This window comes from Folsomia candida, unplaced genomic scaffold (assembly GCF_002217175.1).
Source record: "Folsomia candida strain VU population unplaced genomic scaffold, ASM221717v1 Fcan01_Sc042, whole genome shotgun sequence".
Taxonomy (NCBI): domain Eukaryota; kingdom Metazoa; phylum Arthropoda; class Collembola; order Entomobryomorpha; family Isotomidae; genus Folsomia; species Folsomia candida.
The window spans coordinates 710,310-725,374 of record NW_019091234.1 but is presented as its reverse complement, the minus strand read 5'-3'; the positions used below and the strand labels follow the sequence as shown (position 1 = coordinate 725,374).

General features: G+C 41.1%; 1 protein-coding gene across 1 annotated transcript in view; it reads right to left on the bottom strand.

Moving 5' to 3' along the window:
- The window catches only part of LOC118433125, an 85,188-nt gene extending 80,773 nt beyond the window's left edge, over positions 1–4,415 (bottom strand). The window contains exons 1-2 of the mRNA XM_035844756.1: positions 3,834–4,415; positions 1,297–2,596 (exon numbers count right to left, since the gene is read on the bottom strand). The gene's annotated coding sequence lies outside the window, so the exon portion shown is untranslated. The remainder of the gene's footprint in view (positions 1–1,296; positions 2,597–3,833) is intronic.
- Positions 4,416–15,065: the final 10,650 nt, after the last annotated feature.

Here is a 15,065-nt window from a genome sequence, read left to right as displayed (position 1 = left end):
ACCAAGTCTTTAACTTTGTTAGCAGTTAACACTTGTTCCTTAGGTTTTGTGGTGAGGTGTGCGTCTCTCGGAGGAGCGGATTTGCGAGTCGATTATGATACTTTATGAGGATTTCCTTCAGACTTCCAAGCCTCGACTCCACCAAACTGCCCATCTCTCCCCACAATGCACCAAGAATTTGGACAGACTTTTACTCTTCAGGATCAAATTAATTTTCGAGTTCTTGGTTCTACTTGCTCGAGACTTTGGGTCCTCTCTGCTCAGAACGTGATGCTGGAATAAAATCTAATGAATAACTTGCTCCTTGCTGGTGGATTTTAGTGATTAACTTTGTCATTATCCTAAACCTGATCTGGTATGCGTCTTGATGACGAAACTTTAAGGCGAAATACTTACTTAGCAGGAGAAGACTCTGTATAATAATTGTTTTTAAATGGCTTTCTCCTGATCGTCGCAAATTTATCGAGTCTACGTAGCCTGCAAAGTGGAGGAAAATTCTCATTCTTTTCTGCTCCCATGTTAATGCAGGAATCTTGAAGATTTTGCCAAATTCAGCTTCAAGGAGCACGAAGAAAAAAAATCGCCCAGTGCGCCGTGAAATGCTTTGTTCTCAGGGACGGGGTTTTAATATGTATCTACATACATACGTATCCCTCATATTCTACTTCATTTTGTGTCAAGTCGACCTCCCCAAAAAATGTGTGTACATAAGTATGCACAAGAGAAATTTATGTAATAATGTACAAACTCGATCCGACTGCATGCTGGCTGGCATTATAAAAAATGAGGAAACACGTAATCAACTCTTTCGCCATAAATATCTTCCAACGTATGTATGATGAAACTGCATCTTTTTACTTGGCCATGCACATGACGGAAAGTGATCCGAAAACTTTTTCTTTCATTCTTTACTTTATTTTATGTAAAAAATTCAAATGTCTTTAAACTTTGCGTTGGAGGAGAGACTCTTCTGAATTGAGGAAATGTACGTATGTATTATGCATGCAGCATACGTATGTAACTGAAAGTCAATAAAAGTTTAATGGCGGATGCATGGTTGATACGTGTTTATTTAAACTCAGCACGTGGATAAGTTATTAGAAAACGAGTTAGTTTGGAAAGTTTGAGCATAGTTTGGCCAATCCCTCAATGAAAACCCTCCTTTTTGGGTAATTTGTCAGCCAAGTTTCCTTGCGTAATAACGATTATTTAATGACATTTATGTGTGTCAACATCTTTATATATTTATATGGTAAATTTAAGCCTCATTCATTCACACAAAGACGACAAACTTACCAAGACAGCAGCAACAGCAAAGTATTTATAGTCTCAATTTCCCCACTTTTACACTCCGTATTAACGTAACTCTTTCACAGTGAGTGTCACGTTGGACAACCTCTGCCATTCACAATTTCACATGCACAACCGTTCGAGTACGTATTTAAATGGATATTGAGCTGGATAATCTGCATTTGGCATAGTCAACGTTTTCGAAGCTATTATTCAAGTTATTTTTTAATTATTTTTCACTCAACACGAAATCCTGAGCAATGCAAGAGGAAATCTGCTTATGGAGCACGGCTCAGTTTCCGGTTTCTCTGTTGGCTCGCATTCCGAGTTAGCCAATAGAGAATACTTGAGCTCCCGCAGTGATCCTTTGACACGAGACCCTCGACAAGTGAGGACGAGACATTCGTCATGGGTTGAGTTGAGATTGGAAATTGGTGGATTGAAAGATGAGATGCCACTTACTTTCCTCCATCCAAAGACAACGAGACAGCCAAAGATTGATTTGCACACACCAACCAAGTTCAACTTGAACAATGCTCCCTCGCTCCCAACTTCCGCCAGTGAGTGGGAATTGACAACAACGTACAATCGCAAAGTTTGCTTTCACTCACTGATCCAAATTCCAGTGAATTTGCTGCTGAGTGTGCAAGTTGTTGGTCGACTCGTTCACAGTGTGGATGACCCAGTTCAGACTTTTGTGCGAAATTGTCTCTCGAAATGAATGCTTGTTGATGAGTTCTGTCAATTTGCTTCTCTTTTTTAAATCTTGAAGGAGCATCACTCATGCTCAATTTGCTTTCGCTCAGTTTTAAAAGTTTTCTTAATTTTTGTAGACTTGCTCAAAATTAGGGGAACAATGATTAAGAAATCAAGCACAACTGGGATCAAATGAGTTTCGGATGGGAGGCAGAGAGAGTTTTCTGCGCTAGCTGAGTGGCTGGATGGATGGTGTGAGAAGGAAGTCTCGTTTGGAAGTTTGATCTGAAGTGCAAATTAGATTGGCCCGATTCTACGTCCAAATTCCGCATTCAAATCCAAATTCAAACGTTTGGATAACGCTCGAGTTGTTGTTTATCCTTTGGATTTGTCCGATTCGATTTGCTCGATTTGCATCCGGTGTTGGGAAAAGAGGAGTTGGCAGAGTCTTCGGGGTAGTGTTTCACGTTGGACTCGCTTCACCCTCTCCCTGCTCAGCTCATGTTTATTCAAAACGTGCTTTCACCTCCTCCTCCTCCCCAACCAACCAACTTCCGGGAAGATGATTGTGTTTTGATTTTGTTGCCTCGATTTCTTGATTCCCACTTTTCTGCAAATTCATATGAATGAACAACTCAAGTCATTTTTGTATTTACATATTCCATAGACTGTGGACAATCAGACGACGTAGTTAAAAGGACTTTTATCCTACTTCAGCTTTGCTTTACAGTCAGTAGTAGGAAAAAGTATAGCAGCAAGTGGGTCGGAAAATATGTACCTAGACAGCCAAGATATGCATATGAACATTATGCAACTACATACTCGGTGGTTGAGAAATAGTGTGACTAGTTTTACCACATAAGCACACACGGATTAAATTATTCGGGTAATTGAATAATGAAGTTTTGTCTGGAAATGCTTACGCCGTGTGGCAAAGAGGGGCTTAACAATTCCGTGTCATCTTGCCCACATGCAAATAAATGTGTGGGTGGTGCACCTCAAATGATATGGGTTACTAGGATTTGATTTAATTCTCAAGATTCCCAATGAGCGCCCGTAATCAGCGTTATGCGGTCAGTGCAACTCCCCCGATGGCAACTTGGCTAACTGGGCGAGGGCGGAGTAATAGTAATCAAGAAGAGTGTTGGTTAATCCTGTGGGAAATAAAATCTACTTAGAATTGGATTATCTCGTTAATAATTTAATCCTACAAATGGCCACCATCAACTGAGTCATTACGGCCAGCGTGCTTAGTTAGTCGGTGAGAAATTTGGGTTACGTGTGTGAATGCAAACCTTGATTGGGAGATCAATGCGGGTGAAAAAATGGGTCCAGAGAATAGAATAGAAAGCATCAAAGTTTTTGATGGAGCAACAAAATTCAGCCCTTCTTTCCCAGCCTGCACAATTCGAGGAGAGAAAACGTACGTACGAGAGTGATCATTTTAATGGAATAAACAAACTTTTACGTTTGAGTATGTGCTTGGGATGGTTGGGAGACAAAGAGAGAAACGCGTCCATTCCATAACAATAACATAACCAATTCAAGCCAGAAACGCACCACAAAGTGGCAACCCCAAGTGCTAAACAAACCGTGTCAGGAGAAAGAGGATGGGAGCCTCGGTTCAGTCGTGATTCATTATTACTGCTCTAAGTAGCCTTTAGCACTTGGGAAGAACGGTTATGCTCTCACTCTGTTTATAGTTCAAACTTTCAAAGTAACATGAAATAAATAAGAGACGACGAAGGAGGAAAAGAGAGCCTGCTTTCGTGGGAGGAAGAAATGGGCCAAGAAATAAATCCCCTCGGGTCAGAACGGTTATCAGCAAGTAAAAAAGGAACACTCACACAATCAATCACGATTCAGCAGCAACCAACCTGGTGCGAATCAAAATTCAGATTTCTAAATTCCAAGATCCATACATACGCGAAAAAGTTGCACTTTTCTCACTCGAGGTTTCCCCTTCCCAATTTCTCTCCAGCCAATTAGAGCGACAAAACTTTGTAAATTCACGCTACACGAGACATCACCGATATTCCCTCGCACTGTTAAAAATTATAACGAGTTTCTGTTCAAAACCTGAGTAAATTGTGGGCCAAGGGAAAATAACTTATAATAGCTTTTGTCCAAATGTTTGTCACTGTTGAATCGAACCACTCACTTCCTTGTTAATCAAATGATGATTCTTGGCTTTCACAAAGTCTTATTTCTTCGTCATTATAACACTTGAAGAATTTTTTGAGATTGTTAGATTTCCGTTGACAATGAGTCTTGTCAGTTGTGTGGAAAAGTTAAAATGAGGTTTGCCTCGTTAATTCCAAGCCCACTTTTCACCTAGCCTGGAAACGATACTCTTCTCAGCAGAAGGGGAATTTGAAGCAGTAGAAGCACCGGCTGAAGAGGAAAGAGTGAGGATATTCCTGGCAGTCACCAATGCACTTGCAGACTGAGCCTGATTCCCCACCAACATTCCCTTTTTCCCAACTCCACACCGACCAACTCGACTTTCTCTTTTGGGGAGAAAGCCAGTTATCCTGTTTTCCCACATACACACAACTTCTCACTCCAAAAGTTCACTCTGCTGATATGGTGAGGATTTCCAATGTATCAAAACATCGACAAAATATGTAATCAGCCATGACTTATTAAACACGGCTTATAAAACATTGCGTAAATATTACTGCAGTTAAACAACGCAATGTTTTCAAGTCTTTATGCGTCATCGATACTACTTTTAAGCTGAAAATTATGGCGTTTCTCCATCCAGTTTTCACGCGGATACCAGCATTTAGAAGACTTGTGCATAAACCAAGGAGTGTGTAACGGCATAACCTACCCGTCTCACTTTCCCTAATTTAAGAAAAATCCGTTACATTTACGAGAATAAAATGTGGAGCTCATAAAACAAACAGAAAATCACTCAGAATTGTCACTTTATTTTTGCTCGAAGACATTCCATTAGCGCGGTGCAGTGGGGAAGGAGTGACCACTCCGAAATCGGTCAAGTACAATAATGGATGAGAGATTCTTCTTTGTTCCATTTGTCCGTGGGAAGTGGACCATCCGCTCTCGAGCCCAATCACTTTGCACTAATTGACTCGCTTTCTTCCAAATATTTTTATTCACAAGTGGGTGAAGGGTGCCCACAAAGAAGCTGAAAGGGAAACATCAAACTGCAATTTGGTGAATTTGAATTACTGACTCAATACAAATTTCGGCCTTCTTTAAATGTTGTCACAACCATTTTTGGTGTGCAAACAGTGACCGAGGCTGAGGTTAATGTATACGTACGAATACTCAAGTTGTACTGGTTGGTGATTCTGTTCAATCGATATGAACTCTCGTTTTTTGCAGATAAGAATCTTGATTCTGGGAAGGAAAGTTTTGTAGCAGGTTCGACAATTATTTAGCGCGATGCCCCATTATGGACTGGAAATGCTGTAATTTTATACCCGTAATTCATGCCTAATATGCAGGATGACAGCTGAAGAGATTATATAGTTGGCGGTTATACTTGTGAGCCACATATGTAAAATATTGCACGGAGTTCGTACATATGCACATCGATCGCAGGTCAGAAGCACAACTCGGTCAAGTTGGAAAGGAAGGATGTAACTCATTCAGCGATGGGTACATAATTTAACCTTCAATCATCAGAACGATTTGGAACCCCGTCGTTGTCACAGCGTCGTCGTCGTTGAGACAGCCGCCCTAGAAAATTCTCCGCTTCTTTCACACCTTGTTTGCCTTGTCTGTACTTTATTTTGGGGAGACGGGAATAAATCAGAAATGGACACACACAGACGTCCGTCCGTTGTGGGCGGTGCGAGGTTGCCCATTCGTACGAAATCCGGTCAGCTTCCGTTCGAATATGTATGGCCAAGTTGTGACGGGGGTTAAAAATAGGCAAGGTTCCCGTGGGAGCAGCGTCAAAGTTTGCATGGATGAATTTCTTCCCAAAATGGACAGAGGAAAGTCCTTAATGGTCACATATTCCTGGAAATCCAGTTATGGAACTTTTTCTCCGATAACTCCTAAGCAAGGAGCATTATTTCGTCAGACGAGAGGAAGTCAGTCAGATTTTTACAGAAAGTTGAATCAAATATATATTCCAAGTATGTTTACTATCACCTGGCGATGACAATATATGACTCCATTCTGTCACTGGCCACGGAAGGCGTGGGGACATCTGGGGACATTAACATTGTAAAATAGGGGAAGGAGGGGTTTATATAACATGGGCAGATGATGGGGAAATCGAGGAACCGTGGGGACATTGTCCCAGTGTCCCCTCGCTTCCGCTTGTCACGGCTTTGTGATAAACTCGCGGTGATAATATATCACCTGATGGTGACGGTGTTACCACCGCCTGTTGACAGCCGTCATCACCACCGCGATATTGTCACCTGTTGTAACCGGATTTCTTAGAGTGTAGTTTTGACCTTTTGTTTGAGCAGTTGTTTTTCTATTCCATTACCAATCATTGTTTTTCATCAGCCGCGACCGGTTTTTTGGGATTGCGTAACCTCACGTGTGTCAGGCCTTCTCGTACACGTATAAATATATTCATTTGCTAACAACGGTTTAACGGACGTAATTCTGAACGTGTCACCATTCAGGAGAGTCGTCAAAGAAGCCTGTATTCGTCCAAACTTGGGCCGAAAGCTTTCATCCCCTGGAATTGCACGTTACAGTAATTGACGTGTTGCGACATTCGGGCGTAATCCAATTTTAAATTGCATTCATCAAGTTGACTACGTACGAGTGAGTGATACTTGTCTGGGAAATTAACTCGGACACTTTTGGGTCGTTGTTTTGAGTGGAAATGGAGGGAGGTTGGGTGGGTGGCGGTGACTCAATGGAGATCCTCCGTCGAGTTAGCTCATTAGCAGTGACAGCGAGTGAGACCGGACTGGAAGGCTGTATTGTCCTGTTGTTGTTGTTCCTCTCCTTGCCTGCCCCAAGAAAGTTGTCTGCGGTTCCATTTCAGTTATTAGTCACGACATCACTCCCCCTCCTCCCTCCTTCCCTAATGTACGCCAAACTTTCTCCATTGTCAGATTTGTAAATTATGATTCTAATGAGTAGAACTTTGCCAAGAAGGTTCCGCAACTGCACACGTAATAAATTCAAAATCACCTAGAACTGCCATTTGGATGGATCAGAAGAATTAACTCGGGGAGGATGCAGAGGAGGTGAATCTTCCTGCATATCCATCCTCCACATGGACAGACACTTTCTCCTCCTGCGGTGTCTCAACCTTGTTCGAATTAATTCCCTACACTTTGTACCTCAACAGGACAGCCGAGTCGAAAGCAAAAAAAGAGGGTGGAAATTGGATGTGCATCGCTCTGCTAGGTTTGTTCTACTCGATGGATCATGTTTTCAGCAAGATCCGATGGATAGATAGATTTGGTGCTTTGTGAGGCTACAATAGTGCGGTGATGTAATCTCGCTTTGGTGTTGGTTGGTCGTGATGTGCAGAGCCCTTTATGAAAAACTTGCCACTTACGCCGCTAATTTCCAGACTTTCCCTCCTTTACAAGAACACGGGCAGACGGAACGTGGTGGGGTGCAAGCAATATCGGAGTGGAGAAATTTCCTAAGTGTATTAAATAGCATTACGAAGCGTGGTGGCAAGGCAGAAATAGTGTAGGCACATACCACACGATCATTGTTTTAATTTTCATTGAGAATGTTTTGGCCACTCGTAAATTATTCAGAAGCTGGCAATTAACTAATTGTGTAGTGTATCCGGTTCATTATTTAATTATTTATTTAATTCATCGCTAACTGCATAAATAACATTGCAAATATTGAATGAGCAGAAGGGACGCAAAAACCGCTCGTGCTTAATAGGTGTCATTAATAAGTATGACTATGTACATACATCGTACATATACCATCGTATGCATAATGACAGCACAATTGTTTTCTGCCCTGTACAATTTTCTCAATGGTCGAAAATCATGGCAATGCTACCACACAATTTTCCAGAATAATAATTTCAAATAATGAATAAAGTGTCTCCGGATAAAGGTAAAACTGCAATATTGGTAATTATTCGCTGCATGAATGGATATTCCGACTTGGAGAAACGTATTTGTACATATCTACATCAACATTCTAGGAAATTAACAAGTTCGAGAGAGTGAAGCGGAAGTTTTGCCGTCGGCCAAAGGTTTGTGGATTTTTAACAAAGTCTCATTCATTACGATCTAAATGAAGTGTTTACACAGAGAGAGGAACGCATTTTACGCTTCACTGCTTCCTTCCCAATGGCGAAATGGTGGGCGGCTCGGGCCTCGAATCTAGGTGGCAAATGGACATGTGCTACATGTGCAAAGTTCGAGAAGACAATTAGCGAAAGAACTCTCTCATATTTCATTAAGCCACTGGATGAAATGATATAATTTCATAATGTCGGGCTCTTTGTGAGTCCTTTTTACTCCAGAAACTTTGATTAATTTATCCCTGCCCCACAATGTACGAGGTTCCAGCAAGCAAGACCCACCACGGCCATATCTTGTAAAAAGTATGTACACACGGCGTGCCCTATGCCATATCAGAGCAGGATTAAGCTTAATTTTGAGTAATAATCTAACTAACCAGGAGCAGATATGTATTCCGCAGTTTCTTTCCGTTCCGCTGGAGGAATTTTCATTTTCGACAATTTAGTAGATCGGAGTGAGATAGTGGAGTGGCCACTAGCGGAGTAATTTATGTGCACGCACTTGGAAACTTAAGATTACTAACTTATGGGATTTTCTTGTTCGTCTTGTCCGCGAGAATATTAATGAGACTCTTTCAAAGTCAGCTCAGATTTCGACTCGTTGTTTTACTTTTCGTGGTAGCCGTTTTTTCCCTGCATGGCAAATCTAACGAGTGTGGTAATGAGGGGAAAGTCGGCTGCACCCCTTCGTGTCCACGTTGCATAAGGCGGGGTGGCTGGAATTGGCGACAAGGTTGGAACGAAGCTCATTAGATCTCATCACATGGCACCACCAATTATTATCAAACTCCACGCTTGTTTACAACGGCCAACTATTAAATGTTTCCTATAAAATGCACACACGGATGACGGACTACTTTTACATATAAATAATGCCAGCCCATGAGTAACTCTCCTAAAAATAGTCGCCAAAAGTTCATGTCTTAAAATATACCAATTCTCATTAATTTTGTGTTTGTTTGCCCAAAAATATATGCTTTTAAAAAAGGTCATGTGTGGAGGAAGTTTGGCTGTACTGTATTTTTAATTAATTGTCATGCATGGCAGACGAGCATAAGTGTGCATCATCTGAATAAGCATTCCAGACTGGAAAGACCAACTAACCCACGAGGTTTAATACTGCATAAACTCGTTTAATGAATCTGTGGCAAATTGCAACATTATTCTTTTTAATGCGCTCTTTAATTGCGAGAGAAAGTCAGCGGCTGGACAGAAAATGCATTATTTGCGTTCCGTATTCCTCTGACCTAGTGCCCACCGACCCAAAACAGGAAGGACAGAGTCCGGAATTTGTTGGCAGCCAGCTTTATTTTAATAGAATAGAGTTGTGCTCATGTAATCGAGATAAGTTTGTTAGTTGTGCACTTTTATCTCCCATATTTGTGGGAATGTGGGAGAAAGCAGTGTATAAAAACCGTGCGGGTGGTGCACACACAGTCGAGATAATATTCACATTCCAGCCCACCACCACCAGGACATATGTAGCATATAGGCTGGGAAGGCTTGAGTATTGGGGAGTAAAATAATGATGACTTCATTGTAAAAGAACCAGTAACTGAATCAACATTTCCCTCGCTCCGTTAGTTTTTAGGTTCCACGCGTCGTTTATGAGTTCAGTTCCTCGGTTCAGCCAGATATTGTATCGCTCACCACTTTCATGCGCGGCCAGCAAAACTTGAAAAACGCCGAAAATTGCGTCTCAAACTGCATTTCGAAAATAATAACAGCCGAAAACTGAAATTAAATTAATCGTCGCGTATTTAATTGAAGGTGACCAAATGGTTGGTGAAGCACCCGCAAAAGTACAATTTATTTGGCCATGGTAAAAAATCCCTAAATCTGAAGGGACTCGTCCTTGGACTTTTTTTGGCATTCTTTGCACTTTTCCTTCAGCTCTCTCGTATCGTATGACATCAGAGACTAGTTAAGTCGACACATATTGCAGTTAGTTCTAAACTTTCACTTGCCTCACTAGTCGGACAGGCATATTACTTCATATTGAGCGCATATGTACATTGTAATCTGTTAAGACATTGTACACCAAATTTTACAATGTCGGTTTTCCAAGTATAAATACTTGTCCTACGGAAATTTATGGATTGAGAAATTTGTCTTGATGAAGTAATGAGAGTGAAATGCGTGGAGGATGGATGCGAAGGTGCTCTCATCATCACAGACGGATCCAGTTCGACATCTTCTTGTGTCTCCCAGGTTGGAATGTGGCCGTGCATGGGCTGCCATGGCCGTTCTTTATTCTTGAAAGTTTCACAAGGGGACGAGAAGAAAGCGTGGAGACTTTCTCCTTTGTGTTCGAAATCGCTATTGGGTTTTGAGGAAATCAAAGGATTTCATTATTAAGGTTGACAGAGTTTCATTTGACGGTTTCTGTTCCTGCTTTATTTGGAAACGCAGAGAGCAGAAGAACCACCGTTTCGTCAGATGGTTCCACCAACTTTCTTTATAAATGTGCCAAAACAAGTAAAAATATAAATTCGCTTCATTCCTCCTTTCATTGCGGGCTTTACGGTAGACAGGATGTAACTTTTTGAAAACGGGACAAATCGTAATTAGTTTCCAATCTAAAAATTCTACTTATCTGCCTCGGATAATGTGAAGAAGACTTATCTTTTGATGAGATCACATGGATATCCACTGGATCAAAGGCTACAATTTCGGTCCACTCTTTGGAAGGTAATTATGGAATCAGGAAATGGGAAGATTATAGTAATCGACAGAGTGCAAAATAACTTTATGATTCAATAACGTATACACTATTTCGAGTTGATACCAAAATACTTCCAGATATCGAAATAGATAGATAAGTTAAAAAATCGTCATAACTCTTTTCGCGTGAGATCTGGAAAACATAAAAATTGGAAAGCCTCGGTTTTTGGGCTGCGGTTGTTGAACAATTCCAATTTGAAATTCAACCTGGGCTAAAATGTTTTGTTTTTAGGGCAGGAGAAGAAGTATGTAAATAACAGCTCCCCACGGCCACTTTCCCCACAGCCAAAAAATACTATCTCAACCAACAAGAAGGCTATCAAAATCTACGTCGTGTGCATGCCACCCACCGGATTATCCATTCGCATGCATGTATCCAGCTGTCCTCGTCCGGGCCAACCTTATCCCGGCCTCACTCGCCTCATCCCCGCAAAGACAATTCGATTACCACAATTCCCCTGATGGTCTTAACTCTCACCCGAGAAACAGCTCAATAAGTGTGCTCATTACCATTTTTGCCATTTTGCGTTATCTCGCCTTGTGCGTAAGAGCACAAGATGAATATGTTGATGCCTTTCCTAAATGTTTCCTCCATGCGCCATCCTTGCCAAGTGGGCCAGATTTATGTGTGATAAAATTCACGAGATCAACACGAATAAAATCTCGAATTCATCAATGATGGTTTCAATCAACATTTTAATTGTTCATCTTGATTCGATTTCTCTGTAAGTTGTCCCACGGGAAGCGCGAGAGGAGGAAGAATCGCTCCGAAATGGGAGTGCTCTGCGTAAGAGAGAGAGAGAAGAAAATAAGCGATGGAAAAAAATCCTCTCTTACGCTCTTCTATCATAGCTTTCACCCTCCTCCATCCCGCTTGTGTACATATCGACACGAAATTTCCCCTCATCGCCGATTCCCATTCAATGGTACTTTTATGTACGTATTATTTAGAAAAGCGGAGGCTTGGATTGGGAATCTCAACGGAAAACTATTTCATTTCATATTTGTTCTCGCTTCATTGCTTCCAGCCAACCGTCAATCTCTGTTAAGAAAAAGTCTTGTCTTGACGGAGGAGGGATGCAGCCTTCTCCCCATTACAGACTTGAGACAAACGATGTAATGCCCTATTAGTTTTTACGCTGAAGGCAACAAGAAAAGAATCCGCGACGGATTCAAGAATCTCCTCTCAAAAGGATATGCATTGGATTTAAATAATGTGCTCTGAATGGGAAGGGTGTCTCTTTGTCGTGACGGGGCTGGCTGGCTGGCTGGCTGGAAAACTCCTATTATTTCTACAACAGCCGCTTAATAGACTTTCAAGTGGGCTTATTTACCTTCTCCCAATGAAAAGAAAAGCTTACACGTCTTTTACATTCTACGTATACGCATTACGATGCCGTCTAAATGTGTGCGTATTCATAATTTGTATCCGCCAAACCCTGTGCAGGAAATGCGTAGAGGTCGTCGTATTCCCTTTCAAATCCGACTTATCGGACGTGACGTTCCCATCCAGCCGCAAATAATCCAAAGTTTTCCAAGCATAAATCCCCATCATATTTCTTGTCTTCGTTTCCTACTCTCAGTTCCTTCGGCTAAACTTGAACTTGATTTCTGCAGAAGAAAGAGAAAGCAAAGTACGATTTGTGCACTTCCGTAAGTTGGACCGATTCACGAATCCCATTGGAAAGTATCCCTCCAGATTTATTCAACCACATTGATACCCCGTGTTGGAAACGGACTCTGTGAATAATCCACCACAACGCACCCGTCCAGCAGTAATAAAACATTCAACCACTGACTGTTCCAAAGTCCCAAGAAATCCAAGCAGCGAGGAATAACAAGGGTTCAAGTGCAGGTTCGAGTTACTCGTTCATCACATCTCGTCCGCCCCAATACTTACTTTGTTACTTTGTTCTGCTGCTCCTGTTCCTCCTGCTTCTTCCGCCACACTCTCGCAGCCGTGCGTGGAGAGAGAAAGTTGGAGGGGCTGCGGTGGCAGAGAAGGGCTGAAGATATCAATTATCGTCGATCATGGGCGGAGGTGGTGGTTGGTTAGTAATCTTATCCACAAAAGCTCCCCTTCCAATTTAAATGTCTTTGTGAGGTGGATTATTTTCTTAATCCAACTCTCTCTCTCTCGGCTCGGCTTGGCTGGGTGGCTCAGCCCAAAAGACATTATTTGTCTACCTCTCTTATTAGTCCGTCTCACTTTCTATCCCATTTTCACTCATTGCATGCTCTGGAATAAACCGCTGCAACTGCATCTGATGTTTTAGGATCGTTCATCATAAATGAGAAGGTCATTAGGATGAAACTTGCTCTTTTCCAGAGTAAACCTCAGTAATTTTCCCGTCGTATGTTTTACGGATTTTTAAGCCTTGTCTGCGAGAGATAAACTGGAGAAAGCATTGTGGATGCGATGTTGATACAAGTCAGAAAGCTGAAATTAAACAAGAAGTTTGCTTTGGTGACTCGTTATGGGGCTTTGCCGCAATTTATTACCATTTCACATGCTTATTATTTTTTGACAGAGTCGCAGTGGAGAATATGCATCATGTTTCTACCTCAAAGTTTTTTTTACGATTATGAGTAGCAGAGCAGACGAAGGAATTATTGCCTAAAAAAACCTCCTCGTTAAAATGAGTACTTATTTATGCTCTGCAGGCTGAAAAATCTGTGTGCCCACACAGGGTACGAACATCGAACGTGTGTAGAAAGAAGGATTGAAAACCAATTATGAGAAGGATGTAAAAATTGAATAGAAATTTCAGACTGGTGCAAGTTTGACATTCTGAACCAAACATTCTTAATTGATTCCCCTGCAGCATGAAGGTTCTGGCGTGCTTAATATCCGGTCTCGTTTATCCTAATTCCTACATTTCTTTCACATTTTTGCACATTTCAGCAGAGCTCAACCGGATCCAAGAAATCAATCAAGCTCATTACAATTTCCTGTTGGCGTCTGGTAGGAAATTAATAAACCCGTTGGAATAACTCGGGAAGTGTATATGGAAGATTTCCAATCCTAAGTTTCCCAAACATAAATAATTCCTCGCAGAATTTGTATTCGTTTCTCGTCTTGATATCAGTTCTGGGGCTGAGATAAATTTCGAATACAGATTTCTTTGTTTATTGTATAAATATATGGGTATAAATATTGCTTGGATTACAACTGTATACCAACTTTATGTAGTATTTAGTTATAAATATAATTCTACTATTCAGCAACTACAGTTTTCCATTTATAAATAGACAGCCTCTGTGTTATTGCCATGTTGTTCTCATTGGGTGTGCTTGTGACTTTTGGATTCTTGAACTTGGTATGCATGTACTTTTAACTAAAGCTAAAAGATGTAAGAGCTTATCATTCTGCAATATTTGCCAACTTTTAATTGACTCCTTTTCACAAAGTGCTCGGGGTGTTCCATTCTGCAGTTAAATTAAGACTTTCTCTCACAACCACAAATTACTCGAGTCAATTATTTAGATTTAATTACGGGTTTGTGGCTTTCGTGCTAATTTATTAGTCAAATTATAAAACAGGGCTCGATACGTGTAACAACTTGCTCCACAATCTTATTCCTACATATGTAAATACCTACGTACGTACGTACGAAATATGTCTGACTGACTGAGTGTGCAATACTTAAATACTTTGTACCACGAAATGGAGTTGATAAATTTTATGTGGCAAGTTGGAACCATATCAGAACCAATGTATTGATGTAATCGGAATGTAAAATTAGACCCCGAATACATTAAGTCCTCAACAACCTGTGAAATTTGCAAGGTTATTGGTCACCTGCCTGCTTTAATAGGCAAATGGTGGCTATAATGCGTCACGAGCCTGCCCATTGTGATATTGTGGGTATGAAATGTCGTACAGACTGATATGTGCAGCAGCACTGCTCATGAAATTTTATAATTTCCGGAGTAAAGAGTCAATTAAGCATCGTAAATTAGACTAGAATTTGATTTAGTATTCCAAAGCGTCATTTGCTCGTTGAACATTTACCTCTGCTTCCTTGATGGTATGCACTGCGTGCACTTATTTCTCTGACGATATGCCATGTGTCGTATAAACTTTCGACCAAGACGACAAATGTGTTCACTAAATCCACAA